This window comes from Tachypleus tridentatus, chromosome 7 (assembly GCF_004210375.1).
Source record: "Tachypleus tridentatus isolate NWPU-2018 chromosome 7, ASM421037v1, whole genome shotgun sequence".
NCBI classification, from domain to species: domain Eukaryota; kingdom Metazoa; phylum Arthropoda; class Merostomata; order Xiphosura; family Limulidae; genus Tachypleus; species Tachypleus tridentatus.
In genome coordinates, this window is record NC_134831.1 from 55,665,272 (window position 1) to 55,682,470 (window position 17,199).

General features: G+C 33.5%; 1 protein-coding gene across 7 annotated transcripts in view; it reads right to left on the reverse strand.

Annotated features, from left to right (window-relative positions):
• Nucleotides 1-17,199, reverse strand: part of LOC143255702 (synaptic vesicular amine transporter-like) — a 116,773-nt gene that overhangs the window by 87,893 nt on the left and 11,681 nt on the right. For 3 of the 7 annotated variants that reach the window (XM_076511774.1, XM_076511768.1, XM_076511772.1), the window contains exon 1: nucleotides 6,327-7,117. The exons of 2 other annotated variants lie outside the window; for them this stretch is intronic. The gene's annotated coding sequence lies outside the window, so the exon portion shown is untranslated. Of the gene's footprint in view, nucleotides 1-6,326; nucleotides 7,118-15,655; nucleotides 15,941-17,199 lie in introns of those variants that run through there. 2 more of the 7 variants (XM_076511770.1, XM_076511769.1) reach the window with 2 other exon arrangements.

The window sequence follows — 17,199 nt, forward strand, 5'->3', positions numbered from 1 at the left end:
GTTTAGTCAGTTTCTTTGTACTTGATGCAGAGTCATGCCTTGTCACGTGGCAGAAGTTATAGGGCGTCAAATTCTTCGACTGTCCAGAAATGGTATGAAGCAAACATTGTCATACCGCTAGTGTACTGTACCCAAAATTCTGAATTGTCATCAACTATAAGCAATTTTGTTCCAGAAAATATCAGGAAATATATTGGTTACTTGTAAATAATATGAGACTGATATCTCCACAGATATTGTATAAGAGTATCACTGTCAGACGTTTCAAAAAATAGGCACATTGTACGTATTTGGTATTTTAAACCTGGACAACACCTTATGCGACCCATGAGTTGAATGTCCAGAGCAGAGGTTTAATAATTCGGACATAGTCGTTCACCTTTAATTTAGAACTGCTCGTCAGGGGGCGGATAGTCAATTAGCGGCAACAACCAACTACATAACTATTATATACCTTCGGTCCCCAACCTCGTGCAATAACAAGAAAGGCAGCTAGTCAGCACCATATTCTTAACCGAATACCAGGACTGACTGTCAAAATTATAACGCTCCTACAGCAGAACCTGTAGAGCACATTCATTGACATGTTGTGGCTCGAACCTTGGACCTTGTACTGACGACCACGGCATGACGGCCTTAACAGCTCTGTAAAATATGTCGAAATATTGAAAATGGAATTAAAAGTGTTTGACTTTCTTTCCAGTTTAAACACAAACACAAATTTCTCATGGATTTTATGAGGTATTTATTTTCAGATTTTCTATACAACAGTTCAAGCCCTATATATCTAGAGATTAACGTGGTCTGATAAGTGGTGTATTCAGTGGTATTAAGATTATGAACGTTATATATTTTGCTATTTTTGAAATAATTAAGTCACGTAAGAAATACTTTTATAAGATTTAAATATCCATTGAATATTTTCATGGATTTTGTTCCACACAATCTCATATTACACACTTATAACTTTATTAAGTTTGTTTTGGTTTCAGTTTCACGTAAAGCTACACTAGAACTATCTGCGCTAGCTGTTCTTAGTATAAAAGTAGAGAGAAGGTAGTTAGACATCACCGCCCACCGCCAACTCTTGGGCTACCATTTTACCAACGAATAGTGCTATTAACTGTAACTTTATAACACCCCTACGGCTGAAAGGGCCAGCATGTCTGGTGTAACAGAGATTCGAACTCGCGACTTTCATATTGCGAATCGAACGCGCTAACCACCTGGCCCTACTGGAACCTTTGAAAAGCACCACAATTCAAAGTTCAGGATGTGTTCAATAGAGACATGTCTAAAATATCGGATCCTTTGATCCACATCCTAGCGCAATAACCGATTGGCCACATGTGGTAAGATCCTTCAAATTTTAGAATATAATTAATAGAATTTTAATACCCCCATCTGTTTTTATTCTGTATTTGTATAAATGGTAAAATAGGCAATATCAAATTAACTTACGATTTTCATGTGTAATCTAAGAGTAACTCACAATGTGCACATTAGTATTAAGGAGTAATAACACACCAGTAATTTAAGTTGACTATAAATAGCTCCCCAATAACCGATGAGTAACTGGGAATACTCTTAATACAGATAATGAATAATTCACGACCAACTCGTGAGTGACCAGCAGTACTCCTTCATATCTCACCTACAATGTACCCTGTTTATCTGTAACTGAATAGTTTTCGAAAGTGTTCAAGTAGAAAGTTGTGCAGTAATAGAATTTTATAAAAACAATTCATGAATAGGAAAAGTTCGAAACCAAATTTAATAAATACATCATATATAGTTAACTGAATAAGTTACTTTATTATAGTTAATACCAAATGTCATTTTACATGTTTGTTTATCGTTAAGCGCAAAGACACATAATGGGATATTTATCTTGTGCCTATAAAAGTATAGAAACCCAATTTCTCGAGTTTAAGTCCAAAACTTACCGTTGAGCCACTGAGAAGTTTTTACGTAATGCTTAGAGTTAAAATCAAAATGTTCCATCTTACATAGTGATAAACCTAAGCAATGGCAATCATCTTTAGAGAAAAATCAAGTTAAACTTATAAGAATATCTTAAACTTTTCTCTCTCTCATGTACATTATTTCCAGACATCGTGTACTGAATTAAAACTTCAAATAATTATTAATTCCAGGTTACGAATTTTACAAAATGGAGTTAAATGTGTTACAGCAAATTTGTAAAATCTTTTACCTAATTGATGGAAAGTTCTAAATGTTAACTGATTTTAATTATTGAATATAAAACACAATGTCTTCTTTTTTCCTTCATCGTAACACAAAATTTTTTTCCATCTAAATGTATTGATTTTCTTTCTTTAACTTAAAAAACCCACAAAAATCTAGTGACGACTCAAAACAGTCATCGTAACATTTATGTTATTAACACGGTACCAACTCCCCAGGAGCCTTTTCTACCTACATTATAGCCAGTAGTAAAGATCAGAGTTGTACTCTGTCCACTGGATGTCCTTCCTTCCAGGGAGCCTCTTCAGTGGATAAAATAGCTAAGTTTACTTCATACCTAACATAGTGCTTAACTTTATTCTAAACATTTACTTGAACTTTAAACACAAAAGCTATTTCCACCAAAAATAATATCAAACACAATCTAAACGAATCTTATACTTTTAAATAAAATAAAAATATTACAGTGTGATTTAAACACAGCAACAGCTGTCCCTACCAACGTGTATTCTTTATACCTGAATATGATTGAAATTAATTTTTCAATTTATCTATAATTATCACCTAACTCGGTTCTTCTTTAAACTGTGCACGTATTCCATTTTTATTTTCATCGCAGAAAACGGTTAGCGTAAACAGATCTCGTGCAGCTTTGTGTGAAATTCAAAACAAACAAAAACCGTTTGACCCTAAGTACATTCAAAACAATAATGAAAAACCACCCATCAGACGGACGTCTTATATTTACTAATTTAATTGTTAAATTTATCTTTACTAACCTAAAAATTCATTCAAATAATTATAATACAGGGTGTGCGGAGAGTTACTGTGAAGTTTTGTAATCATATTTTATTCAGTCTATTTCAAGCCAGCAACTGATAGCGGTGTTTAGAAACAAAATAAGAAGGATCCAAGCCTGTATTGAAGCCAACGGGGGGTCACTTTCAACATTGTTTATAATTGTTATTCATATTTACCTCCTGTATTCTATATTGAAACATGTCTGTTAATAAATATATAAGTGCACAGTGACTTTCCGAACACCCTGTACAAAGCTAACAATCCTGAGTACGATCATAACAAAATAAACATTAAACAACGAAGTAACACATTATCTGAAATCTTTAGTGCAAACTAAATTATTTAGTGAAAAGGCGTGGCTATCATTTTTTTTTTCTTTTACTTAGATTGTCCAAACAATTAAATACTGTGCTTTATGGAAATAAACAACAACGTAAATTAAACATAAAATTACCACATTTACACGTAATATATTACACTGTTTATCCAAAAATTTTGCCTTGTTTTAAAAATGTTATGAAATGAACGTAATAAATAACTCAAAACTGGTGAAATTAAAACAGCAAGTTTCGGGACTTACGTTACTAAAATCCGAGGTTCAATTCCGCAAGGGTAATATAGCGCATATAACCCAATGGGAAGCTTAAACAAACAATTAAAACAGTACTCTGCTCTACAGATACACGTTACCAAATTCTTCAGTCACAGGACCAGTTGTTAAGTTCGCAAAACACAATATTCAACACTAATGAACAAGTTCTAAGTATAACTACCTCCAATAACTACAGGCCTTATTTCCCCAAAGGGAGTCAAAGACCGCCTGGAGGGGCCATCTATTTCAACCACTTTACTATAGTGTGTTGTTTATTCGTCAATCAGTAGAGAAGCTTAACGGTGTTGTTTGTACTGTCGTGACGTCAGTAAAACATGTGCATGCCATGAATCACGAGAAGAATTATGTACCGTGTAGGCTACAACACAGCGTGGCATACGAACTTGAAAAGCCAGAAATACAATTATTTCTTCATTTTAATTTTAGTTTTAGTTACTCTCCAAAAGAACATTTTCTGGACCCAGCGAAAACACTTCTAGTAACTATGTCTACAAAAAGTATTAGATGGCGTACACGTAACAACTGTGTTGCATTTCTTAACAGCAAACATATTAATTAATGAACCTATCTCTGAATTCAATGATTCATTTATCTCAGCCTTCAACAGTTACCAAATAACTCCACAATACATTTACGAATGCAGAAGTTATATTACATATAATGCTAGAAGGTGTATAACTATGTTTAACAGTTTTTAATTTGTTTGCTTATTGAATACTGCGCAAAACTACACGAGGGCCACTGCGTTAATTGTCCCTGATTTTAAAACAATAGAAGGTAGCTAACAAACATCGCCCAACGCTAACTCTTGAGTTACTCTTTAAAACAAGTAGAGATTGTGTTTTGTGGTAAGAGCAAAGCTAAACAATGGAATATATATGCTATACCCAACAAGGTTATCAAAATCTGATTTTAGCGTGTGAATTCTCAAACTTACAGGCGAGCCACTAGATGGCACGAACAGTCTGTTTTGTTGTTGTTGTTGGGTTTTTTTTGCTGTTTTTTTTAATTTCGCGCAAAGCTACTCGAGGGCTCTCTGTGCTAGTAATACTAGACTAACTAGAGGAAAGTCAGATAGTCTTCACCACCCACCGCCAACTCTGGGGCTACTCTTTTACTAACGAATAGCAGGATTGACCGTCACATTATAACGCCCCCACGGATGAAAGGGCGAGCATGTTTGGTACGACCGGGATTCGAAGCCGTGACCCTCGGATTACGAGTCGAACGCCTTAACACGTTTGGCCATGTTGGGGCCAGGCATATATAGTGGAATTAAAATTACGTTATACGAGCATGTTTGGTGATAGATTTTGATTCCAGAACCCAGGGATTTCTAGTAAAACGATCAATCTATCAGGTGATTCCAGACAGTTTTTAATTCGATTCGACATATACCATTATTGAAAATACCACTGCATTGCGTATAATGATAGAGAAAGTATTACTAGTCTAAAATTTAACTTGACGCTTTAAATTACAGAAAATAACAATACTTTCAACAGTTATTAATTGGACGTTACGTACAGCAAATAACCTAGTTCTCCTACTACTAATGTTCCAGAAAATAACTCTGAATTTAAAAGTTATTTAATTTTTACGTATAACATCAGAGGAAACATCGCGACAAACTGTTATTTAATTCGACACTACATACGATATTACAGGAGGTATTTATTAAATAGTACAAAATATTATAGGATATAGTACTGCATTTAGCAGACACTCAGTTCAACGCTAGGCCTAATATTATGGAGAATATCATTGCGTTCAACAGCACAAGGTATAACAACAGCCTCATTCGATAGCAAATACAACATTACAAAAGACTGAATTCACCACTTAGAACCTACATCAGTTGTTGCATTCAGCATATATGTTTTTGTGACACAACATATAATGACTAAAGGTGCCGTCATGACATTCATTAGATATTTTATTTTACAATAATTACAGGAGCTGTTTCTTACTTTAACACCTGTAGGGTTTATCAACAAGCATGAGAAACTTCAGGGCAAGTTGTAGCGTCAATAATTTATCATTAAGCACAGAAACTACATGATTCAACACCGTTTTTAATAAATTAAGCACAGAAACTACATGGTTCAACACCGTTTTTAATAAATTAAGCACAGAAACGGCAAGATTTATCACTATTTTCAACAAACGAAGTAGAGCAAACTAGAAGGTTTATTATCACTTTTTGTCAATAAACTAAGCATAAAAACTAAAATGTTTATTTTAACAAATTAAGCACAGAAAATTACGCGATTTATCATTATCTTAAACAAATTAAGCACAGAAAACTCGAAAGTTCATCGTTGTTTTCAACAAACTAAGTATGGAAAGTTAAACGGTTTAATATTTGATTTGTTGCTAAAAAACTTCAAAGTAATCAACAACTACTTGATTCATCACAATGTATAAGCCTAGATTAATCCTAGCGACCAGTGTTATATTAAATACTAGGTTCGAAACTACCCGTCCTTCTTGTGTGAAACTGCTTTTGAATCACTTTGTAACCAGTGTTTGTCTTTTCATAACGAAGCTTTAACCATAAATGTAAAAACGTGAACAGAAATATTTGTGTCTTTTACTTGACCAATTTAAATTATTTATGGACAAAAGTTATGTATTTTATATCCTCTAAAGGATGTTAACATCTGAACTTTGTCTTTTTTGAAGTTAAACCTATACAACTTACGTAAATTACAACTTTGGGTCGGGTGACTACAGGATTTTAGAAGGAGTCAGCTTGGATGTCTCTCATTGTGATAAAAGCCTGTGTTTCCTCAAAGGCCTGCAGTAAAGCCAATACTTTCAACCGCCCTTTCGCTGGTAGAAATAGTTGACAACTGATGCGATCTCGCAGCAATGGCTTGACAAGACTACCTCGACAGCAGCGCCACAAGTGAGTTGTTGTGAAGTCTGCAGAAGCGACATACGTACTTTAAATCGATTAATAAGTGGCATGTAACATATTTTAATTTTGTCATCATATTTCGAAGCGCTTGCGAAAGATTATTTTGTTGTTGTTTAATACACTTGCAAAAAATATTTCGAAGTAAGAACAGAAAGGCTGAAGTTTGCAGCAAAAAGTGATACTTTCTCTCTTTCTTCACTGTAGGAACTTAGATATTAAAAAAAAAGATGAAAAAAGCCATTCAGTATTATCATATCATCGTTCACCTTGATTTTTCTCACAAACATGAAATTAACCTTCATAAAGAACTACAAACAAAATAAGGGTAGTCTAGAAATAGTTCCAGTTAGAATCGTTTATGATTATGGCGGTTAAAATGCTTTTCAGCGATGATAAATACGCTAAGCATCAAATGAACAAAAGTCCTTTTCTTGTTTGATCGTATCCACCATTAGTGAGCAGTAGCCAGATAACACAAAATCAATCTAATCCATAGATACGTGATAAATTTCAGAAGGAACATGAAGGTTCCAAGAAAACAACATAAGAAATTGTGTTGTATATGAAACCTGTTTGTTTATATATAGTTTCTGGAAAAACGTCGTGGAAAAAAAAAAAAAACTAAAATATATCATTACGTTTCTCACAGAATGGAAGCTTAACGTTTATATTACTTTTAGTTAGAAAGTCAAAACTATCATTATATCGTTTATAAAGCTTACTGGGAAAGTAATAGAACTTCAATACTAAAAGTTTAGTTCAGATCTCGCGCAAACCTCAAAGTACTTTATCCACACTTTACACCTATTAACATACGAATATTAGGGTTTAAATATGAATAAGTGTAAGATTAAGCACGAGGAGACGTTTAGTTACTGAACTAAGAACTTTATCACCAAATCATGGAATAAATTTTGTGTAATCCAAGAGTAATTATAATATAAAATATTGAACTCTTTGCTCGAATATCCACCATATACAGAACAACCACAGAGTCATGGAAACCAGTAACAAAATAAAACATAAAAATCCCTTCTCTTCTACAACTAATATTGAATAATATCTATATGTTCTCTTCGTTTCACAATTCAGAATTAATTCCCTATTAAAATGTTTTAGACAGATAATTTCATAGTATGGATCAAAATTTAGTGTACTACTATTTGTTAATTGGCTAAAATGACGTTTCGGTTTATATGCTGGTGCTTTTTTAAAGGCCTAAAGGTCCAAGCACAGAAAACGAAACGTCTTCCTACTCAAAAACAAGGCAAGAATAATCCATTCTAATTTGAACCTTATAATACCTGCGTTGCCTAAACTATCAACAAACAGCACCTTGACATAACACTCGAAACTTTTGTATGAACCGTGTTATATGCAATACCCTATCCACTTACTGATTCTACATATTTTATTTCATTTTATAAAGACTCTAGTTTTTCGTGACGTCATTCATTGCAAATTATCATTATACAAAGGTGTATCAGTTTTGTTTTTTTTAACTTCACAGTATGATTAATTGGTATTTCAGATAATTTATTTTATCATATTAAATTTTATGTTGATTATATCATAGTCCAAATAATAGTTGATTTTTTTTAAATATGAGTTGCAAATTTGTCTGTAGTCTTAAGTGGCCCGGCATGGTCAGTTGGGTTAAGGCGTTCGACTCGTAATCTGAGGATCGTGAGTTCAAATCCCCATCACACCAAACATGCTAGCCATTTTAACTGTGGAGGCGTTATAATGAGACGGTCAATCCCCTTATTCGTTGGTAAAAGAGTAGCTCAAGAGTTGGCGGTGGGTGGTGATGACTAGCTGCTTTCCCTCTAGTCTTACACTGAAAAATTAGGGACGGCTAGCGCAGATAGCCCCCGAGTAGCTTTATGCGAAATTCAAACAAACTGTAGTCTTAATAACCATTACCACACTATAGAACTAAATCTAGTATTTCATAATAATTTTCTTTTCGTTAGGAATTTGTTAGATAATTTTTTCTTAACTTGTAGGTCATACAAGAAAGCTCATCAACGTAGTAGTTCTTCTAAATAATCTGGATTATTTTATTCAACTTATTATAGAAAAGTAATCTATCAGAGACTTTTTGAAAATTCGGCGATTTAAATTTTAGCACTAATTAATACATTACAACGCCTTACTCTTATTTCCATCTGTCTACAAAATATTGTATAATCTTAATTTGATCTGTCAACAAAATAATATATAATATTAGTTTCATTGATCTATGAAATATTATTTGCTCTTAACCTTGTATAGTCTACAAGATTCGTTTAGTCTTAGTTTTCAAGAATTTACTAGACAATCTTAAATCTATTTATTTTGTTTTGAAATAGACAGTTACAGTGACAGTAGATCTAATTCAAATTGTAATTATGTTAGAAGGAAAAGATTATTGATTTATAATACTAAAGAAATAAGGCCCAGCGTGACAAGATGGTTAAGGCACTCCACTTATAATCTGAGGATCGTGAGTTCAAATCCAAATCATAACCAAAGATTTTTGCCCTTTCAACCGTAGAAGCGCTATAATGCTACGGTCATTTCCACTATTCGTTGGTAAAAGAGTAGACCAAGATTTGGCGGTGGGTGATGATGACTAGTTGCCTTCCCTCTAGTTTTACACTGGTAAATTAGGGAAGGCTAGCGCAGATAGCCCTCGTGTAGCTTTGCGCGAAATTCAAACTAAAGAATAATAATTTTAATCTCCTGTTGCGACTTATTATTATTATGAGTGTTTAATAAATCTGATTTTAAAATATCTCTAGAAACAGGATTTTAATACCTGTGGTAGGTAGAGCACAGTAGCCCGTTGTGCAACTTTGTGCTTAATTACAAACAAGGCCAAACCTATCATTATAAGTTCACAGACTTACTGTCGTGCCACTGGTAAGTGACTCGACAAGCATCTGAATACATCACATAACCTAATCCAGAAAATTCAGGGGACTTTGTGTGAAATTCAAAACAAACCAAACCGCTGTGCCACTGAAGGGAACTGCTTTATGAAGATCTACCGTGTAGGTGCATTGATACTTATACGTAAACTTAAATACGATAATTTAACTTACCGTAACATAACATAATGTGAAAATTTATGGGATTGATATAAAAATAGATCTATAAATAACTAACTGATCAAAAATATACGCATGCCACGCAAATAAAATAATTTTAACAATATATTTCATATATCTGCTGCGAAAAAATAAATACATAATTACCGTTATTATCACTAAATATCCACTATTCACTCACAAACAACAAAGGAAGAATATAAGCACAGCGAACCCAATATCAACAGTTTACTTCTATTTTTACTCAAATACTGATGTGTTCACTGGGTCTGCGAGGAATTCAAAACGTGTTATCATAAGTCACATATTCCCGCAACCGCAAAGCTGGCGCCAAGAGGGCGTGAAATGTCTCCTGTGAACATTTCTCACTGCTCCCGGGTTGAAAAAATCACTCGCTGCTGTATTTTATAATAATGATAATCATTATATATATATATATTTATTTATTATTGATTAGCGTTAGGGTTTAAATAAATCAAGAGGCTGCACTGCATGTCGCGTGCCAGCAAATATTTTTCGCCTGCCACCTTGGGCCATCATTGATATAGTAGCTATTCCAACCAAGAAACAGTTTGTTTATCTTTGTTTGTGTTTTTGAATTTCGAGCAAAACTACACGAGCGCTATCTGAATAAATGCTACCAGGTATAAGCCTTTCAATACATACTTCAAACAGTTTGTTAATAAGTGAGTATTAAGTAAGGTTTGTTTTGTTTCGAATTTCACGCAAAGTTACACGATGGTTATCTACACTAGCCATCCCTAATTCAGCAGTGTAAGACTAGAGGGAAAGCAGCTAGTCATCACCACCCACCGCCAACTCTTGGCCTACTCCTTTACCATCGAATAGTGGGATTGACCGTAAAATTATAACGTCCCCACGGCTGAAAAGGCGAGCGTGTTTGGTATGAGTGACGGGGATTCGAACCCGCAACTCTCAAATTACGAGTCGAACGCCTTAACCTACCTGGCCATGCCGGGCCGCGCAAGAAACAGTAAGCTATATCCTTTGAAGTTTCAGGAATCTCAACCAAGTCCCTTCACTGCAAACTAAAGAAACTGCAATGCAACTCTTGTAGGAATAACAAATTATTGTTGAAACTTTAAAGTTCTTGACATAGATTAAATTTTTATGTTGAACCCATCTTGATCTTCTTCAGCAAGATAAATAAATACATTATTTAAATAAAAAATAATTAAATTAAAACCAACAAATGTTTTGTTTTTTGAAATTAACCTATTTTTCCCCAAGATTTCAAAGAATATTTTATCTATTAAACAACACTTTCTAACCAATTATACTTTAAGACATTTGTGCTCTAGCGCAACAAGAAAGGTGCACTGTTAAAAAATACAAAAAGGAATTGGTTTGTTAAAAACAAATGTGAAAAATTACAAGGTTTTAATGTACGTAGACATGAATCGTTAGGAATATTCAACTTTAATTTTTTTCTTGAACTCCCTAAATTGCAATGTTCGTCTTGAATGAAGTATTATTTTCCACTTTACTAATAAACTGAGCGTCGACTTGTAAAGAAAGGTCACATTACTCGAGAACGAAAAACGTAATTGATGTTTGAAAATGTGGAGAAAAGAAATGCCTTAATATCGTTTTATTTTTTTACAAAGTTTTTTCTGCTTTTTTATTAAAGTGAACTCCAACATCTTATGTGTATAAAAGGATGCAATAAGTAAAAAACAACTTGAGGGCACTAAGTAATTGCTAAACGCTGCTATTATTAGGAAATGGACTGCAGAAGGATAGTCAAGCTGGAAGGTTAAATATTTTTGGAACATTAGTCCATTAGTAAGCTCTTGCAATAACTTTATCATGTAGTTGAAAAAATATATCTTCTTAAATATTACTTAGAGTCAGTTTTATTGGAAACTGTGATCCACCTACCAACTTAGTTATTTTATAAACCTAAAAAAATAATTTGCATTAATATGGAACAACAAAAAGTTACAAAATAAACATTTAAAAAAACTTTCATTTTTGGAAAATATTTACAAGTATTTCTCTCACAACCATCTCATTGTGAATTAGTTATTTCTCAAGATTGGTTAAGAACTGCATCAACACGATAGACTAATAAGTTTTTATTTTCTTCGATAAAATAGAAACCTTTATTTATCAATAAGTCTGTAAGCCATCTAATGGCTAACCCAACCAAGAAACAAAAGAGCTTTGTTTGTTTATTTGATTTTGAATTTCTCGCAAAGTTACACGCGAGCTATCTGAGCTAGTCGTCCTTAATTTAGCTTGGGCTACTCTTTTAACAACGAATAGTGGAGTTGATAGTCACATTATAACGCCCCCACGGTAGAAAAGGAAAGCATGTTTGGTGTGACAGGGATTCGAACCCGCGACTCTCAGATTAGGAGTCGAGCGCCTTAACCACCTGGTCAAGACGAGCAAAAAGTAAGCCATAACCTTCGAAGTTTTCGGAACCTTAGAAATGCCAACGTGATGGCGGGTATCGCGACATATGACATACAAAAGTTTCTTATTCGATGTTGAGCCTGCATCTTAAACAACTACAATTTATAACTGCTTAACGTTCAACTTTGTAGTTGTTTACGTACACCACTAGACTTAAAGTTTCTAACAGCTGCAGCCTAGAACACATCTGTATATTTTTTATACATATTATTTTTATAAATTGATCCGTTTTAGGTAATTCATGCTTAGATAAATGGGTGAAATTTAACACAAATGTTTTCCACGTACTTTTGATAAACATAACGTTTTTTATTGGAGCAATTTACACAGCAGTTCAACCTATATGGCTTCTTTCATTTTTCATATTCTGTCAATACATTTTTATGTAATTCTAGTGACTCATACTAGGACCTATATATCTTTATCCTTTTCATCCAAGTAATAACTAACCATCAACAATCGTGTTCAAACTGAAAATTCTGTAAATATTCTTTAAAACACTTAAATTCATCAATCTCTTTGTCATGACACATTTGGAACGCCACATTTGCTCACTCTTCCTTATCATAGGACTCCAGACATAAGTGGTGTAAGTTCGTCAGGTGTTTCTACTTCATACTGAGAAATAAACTGAAAATAATAGAAAACGAAGATAAGTTCTACAGTTGCATGTATAATATTCTCGTTCACCCAAACAGTGTTAATATAATCTCCCTTTTATTGGGTAAATAATATATTTCCATGAAATTCCGCATATTTTTCCTTATCATTCGCATAACGCTCAGTATTTTACTCTTGAAACACGTTTCAGGTTTGAATTTCTATCCATGAATACACGTGTTGATTCAGAAGTCCATTGACATGAGAAAAATTCAAAATGAAAGTTATAGGAAGATAAGTTTTAGTGATATGAAATAACGTGTCATGTGCGTTGAGGTTTTTTAAGGTAAACTTCTAAAACACGTCTTTCAAAGCATCTGTTAATGTGCATCAAACTCCAAAAACGTCAAAGATGCAAACAAATTAAACATTGTGAATTACAAACTAAAACAAAATTACTCGACAACATCAATAATAGTTATAGGATTAAATGCAGAGATGGTAAACATACTAACAGTAATATGAAATAATACCAAGAACCAAGAGTTGCGTCAAAAGTTCTGTCCAGATGTGAGAAATGCCAATACTGCAGCCTCATCAATAGCATTACTATTCCAATCCGCCTGCATGCTAATTTGTACATGAGCTTACAGTACAGAGTCCGTGTTAAATATTTATTATCATCTTATATAAAGGCTAACTCTCAGCTGTTCAATATACGATCTGAAAGCAGCCTGGACATTTTGATGACAATCTCTATACAGAAGGACCAAGTTAAACTGTTCTTTCACTGATCACTCTGATGTGAGAGCAGTTGTAACTATATGTTTGTGTGCTATCTTATGTACGAAATTTTTATTTGATTACTTTTAATATTTTTGACCCTTCAAAAGTGTAATAACCTACTTATGTAAAATTATCATATTGCATCTCAAACCTAGGATTGTATGGAAGTCTATGCAATGATCCGATTTCGGTTTTCAACAACTCTTTATTCATGGAAATAATGCGCTTAATCCCATTACTGTTGTTCTTGGGATGCAAATATGGTTTGTTTGTTCTGGAACAAAACTACGTTGAGCTGTCAGCTGTATTCACTAGCGAAAGTCGAATGTCGGATTTCAGTTGCGTAAGTCGGTAGACGTAACGCTGTTCAACCGGGAGCCAGAAACTTTGGTAATTTGTGGTTTAAAATGTTTAAGCTGTTAGTGTACCATTTCTATCGGCTTTTGAGTGTAAAGGTTTCAAATGGCATGACCTTGAATGACCTCAATGACATTTTCACAGAATATACCTGCAAAGTAAAATAAAAAGTAGTTATTAATTACTACCCAGCTATAATATAATAATAATAGAACCCACATGCTATTCCACTGAGAGTTACCTTCTTATGCTGCTCTTATTCTGAACCTCACTAGAAGCACAGTAATATGTATGTGGACTTACAACGCTAAAAACAGAGTTTCGATACTCGTGGTGGACAGAGCACAAATTGTCCATTGTGCAGCTCTGTGCTTAAACTACGAATAAACGTATTCTGAATTATTTGCCTGAGTCACCCTACGTGCTGAATTTGCTGCTGATATAACTCTTCTGCTTTGATTTTAGCTGCGGTAAAGTAGCTCAGTTCATATAATGAGTTTACTTCTTTTTCCAAGCACAAATTTTTAGATCAAAACTCCGTCATCTTTTTGACCAATTTGAGATTTAATTACAGTTTTGAAGTTAGCAGTCAAACCCTTGCGCTTGACGTATTTGACCACACCCAAGGTCTCATAAATTAATTTACTCTAATCTTGCTTAAAAGAACTTCAAATGTCACGGTTATTAGGATTCCCTCATATTTAAACATTATTTGGAGGCATTATAAAGGTCAATAATAACGGTTATACACTTTCAAATAGATGTTTCAACTGGTTATTAGCAGCCATGAAGAATTCTAACTTCATATTCTTGTTAAAATTTGATGCCCATGTCTTTATCTTGAAGAACATCTATGAGTTAGTCACATGTCAGACAGTCCCTGGCCTCTCATGAACTTGTCAGTGGATAATTGAGCTGCAGTTGTTCAGTGTCTTCAACAATCTTTGGGCTGGCTTTTCCCCTTTCTATTCATTCTACTGGTGAAATGGATTCGTGACATTTTTTCTGATGACTCATTTTAAGATGAATGAAAAGACCAGATACTGATGACAGGCAATTATTCCATGAGGTGGTTTGTTGAGGATTATTTTGGTCGGTTCTTACTGATAGGCAGACAAATTCATAGTTTACAGTTCGTTGTCTCTCTTCTATTTGTATAAAATAATGACCTTCAATATTTTAATATTGCTTGCGTTTATATCCATTAAATGTATGTGTGTTATAAATATATGTTAAGTAGTAGAAATTTAGTGCCATAAGAGAATTATCTATGATTAGTAATGTCGCAATCTTGCATTTCTGTAAGAGATGTTACGGACACAAATTTTACTAACCATTAAATTGAAGTGACTTCTGAGATAATCATATGAATTAAAAAAGATAGATAGTTTTTAATCCCTGAGAACAAAAGAGCAGTTCTCATATATAATTTAATTCAAAGTAAATTATTATTTTTATTACTTGCTTGCAAACAAAAAACAAAGAAAACGAGATCAGCTTCGTTTTATACAATGTAATGTAAAATAAATTAATATGTTAATATCTTTCTATAGCTAGTAGCCTTAACAACTATAGAATCCTCGTTATGTGACGTCAGATCTAATGTACATATATGTATATTCTTTAGATACCATAGCGTTAATAAAACTTTTGCCTAGTGGATTGTAAGAATTTATCTCTATCAAACCTAATTTAAAATCACCTTAGAAAGATAGTGAAACATTAAGTTAACCTTAAATGCGCATGACAAGTTATTTTAATACGCTCTACAACAGCTTATTTGTTTGTTTTTTGTTAGCTGTTAGTAATTTATTCTTAAATCAGATTTACCTACACCTGTATTTCAACGAACTTCTTCCAACTCTCATTCTTCACTTTTGTTTCTTATTCCTGTCTAAATGTGATAATAACCTAAAAATGTTTCTATCTTCAACTGCAGACGGCGTTGTGCTTCCTTTCGTTCAGATAGTACCGCTGCGTTATCAGGGAAGCGATGCCTAATTCACACATCACACACTCTTCAACATCCATTTCTGTGAAGTGACTTCCGGCTAGGAATCTGAACTCACCGTTGCCATGGAAAAGAGGTCAGTTTGAGCTCTTAACGTCAAGCGACTGCAAGTTTTCAAATAGTATGTATTTTTATCACTAATAACTTTTTGTTCTATGTTAAAACCATGCATAGTACCCTTCAAACGTTGACTAATAAATTTAAAAAGGTTTAATAATAATAGAAAATAAATATTCTTTAAATAACAAACTACAATATTTTATTTTTAAAATACTGTTTCTATTTAATAAATAAGCATTTAAAACAAGAATAAAAATATTTTTATGTTGTTTATAAACCATAAAACATTGAGACACATCGAAGAAAACAATATTAGTTACACCAAAAAAAATTAACAATTGTGGAAGTTTGTTTTGAAATAAAGCTCAAAACCACTCAATGGGATATCTTTACTCTGTTCACCACAAGTATCAGAAGCCGGTTTATAGTGTTGAAAATCCACAGGCATTCATCTGTACCACCAGAGGGCTATGGAGAAAAAAATGTTTGTTTGTTTTTTATTTCGCACAAAGCTACTTGAGGGCTATCTGTGTTAGCCGTCCCAAATTTAGTAGTGTAAGACTAGAGGGAAGGCAGCTAGTCATCACTAGCTAATAAGCTGAAACTTTCTTGAAAAGTCACAACTTTCTAATAAGAAAATGTCAAAAGTGGTACATAAATATTTTGATTGATATCGAAACAGTATTGATAGATAAAAGGCATTATTTTTTTGTGAATTTTGATCAATAATATATCAATATATCATGTAGTTGAATAATTGAAAAACATATAAACGAAGCGATTGAAGATTTTTCTTGGTATCACACGAGTGAACAAAATGGTACACTTGATGGGATTCGGTTCATGATTTCGATAAATTCCCTTTTATGTGAAAGTAGATTAAACCGTTTTTGTAACAAAACGGCTGGGTGTGGCCTACTAGTTAGCGTCGAGAGATGGAGATCTCAAGGTTTTAGTTTCGAGCCACAACAAGGCACTAAATATGCTCGACACTTTGAACAGTGGGGACATCACAACTGTGCGACTCCATTCTACTTTTCCATTAAGAGTAGCTGCTTAGGCGGCAGGTGCTGCTGAATTATTGTTCTTTATCTAGTCAACAGCTCAAAATTAGTCTATAACCTGGTATTTTACCCTATTTTCGTATAAGGTGTTACTCAGCTTAGAAATATCAAATAAAATAGTGGCTAAGAAGACAACTATGCTGTTTTCTAGTGAACCGATTTTCCGTAGAGTCATCGAGTAAGATTCGTAGAATAGCTGTATGTTCAACGTTAAACGCTTTGCGCGAATAAATCTCAAC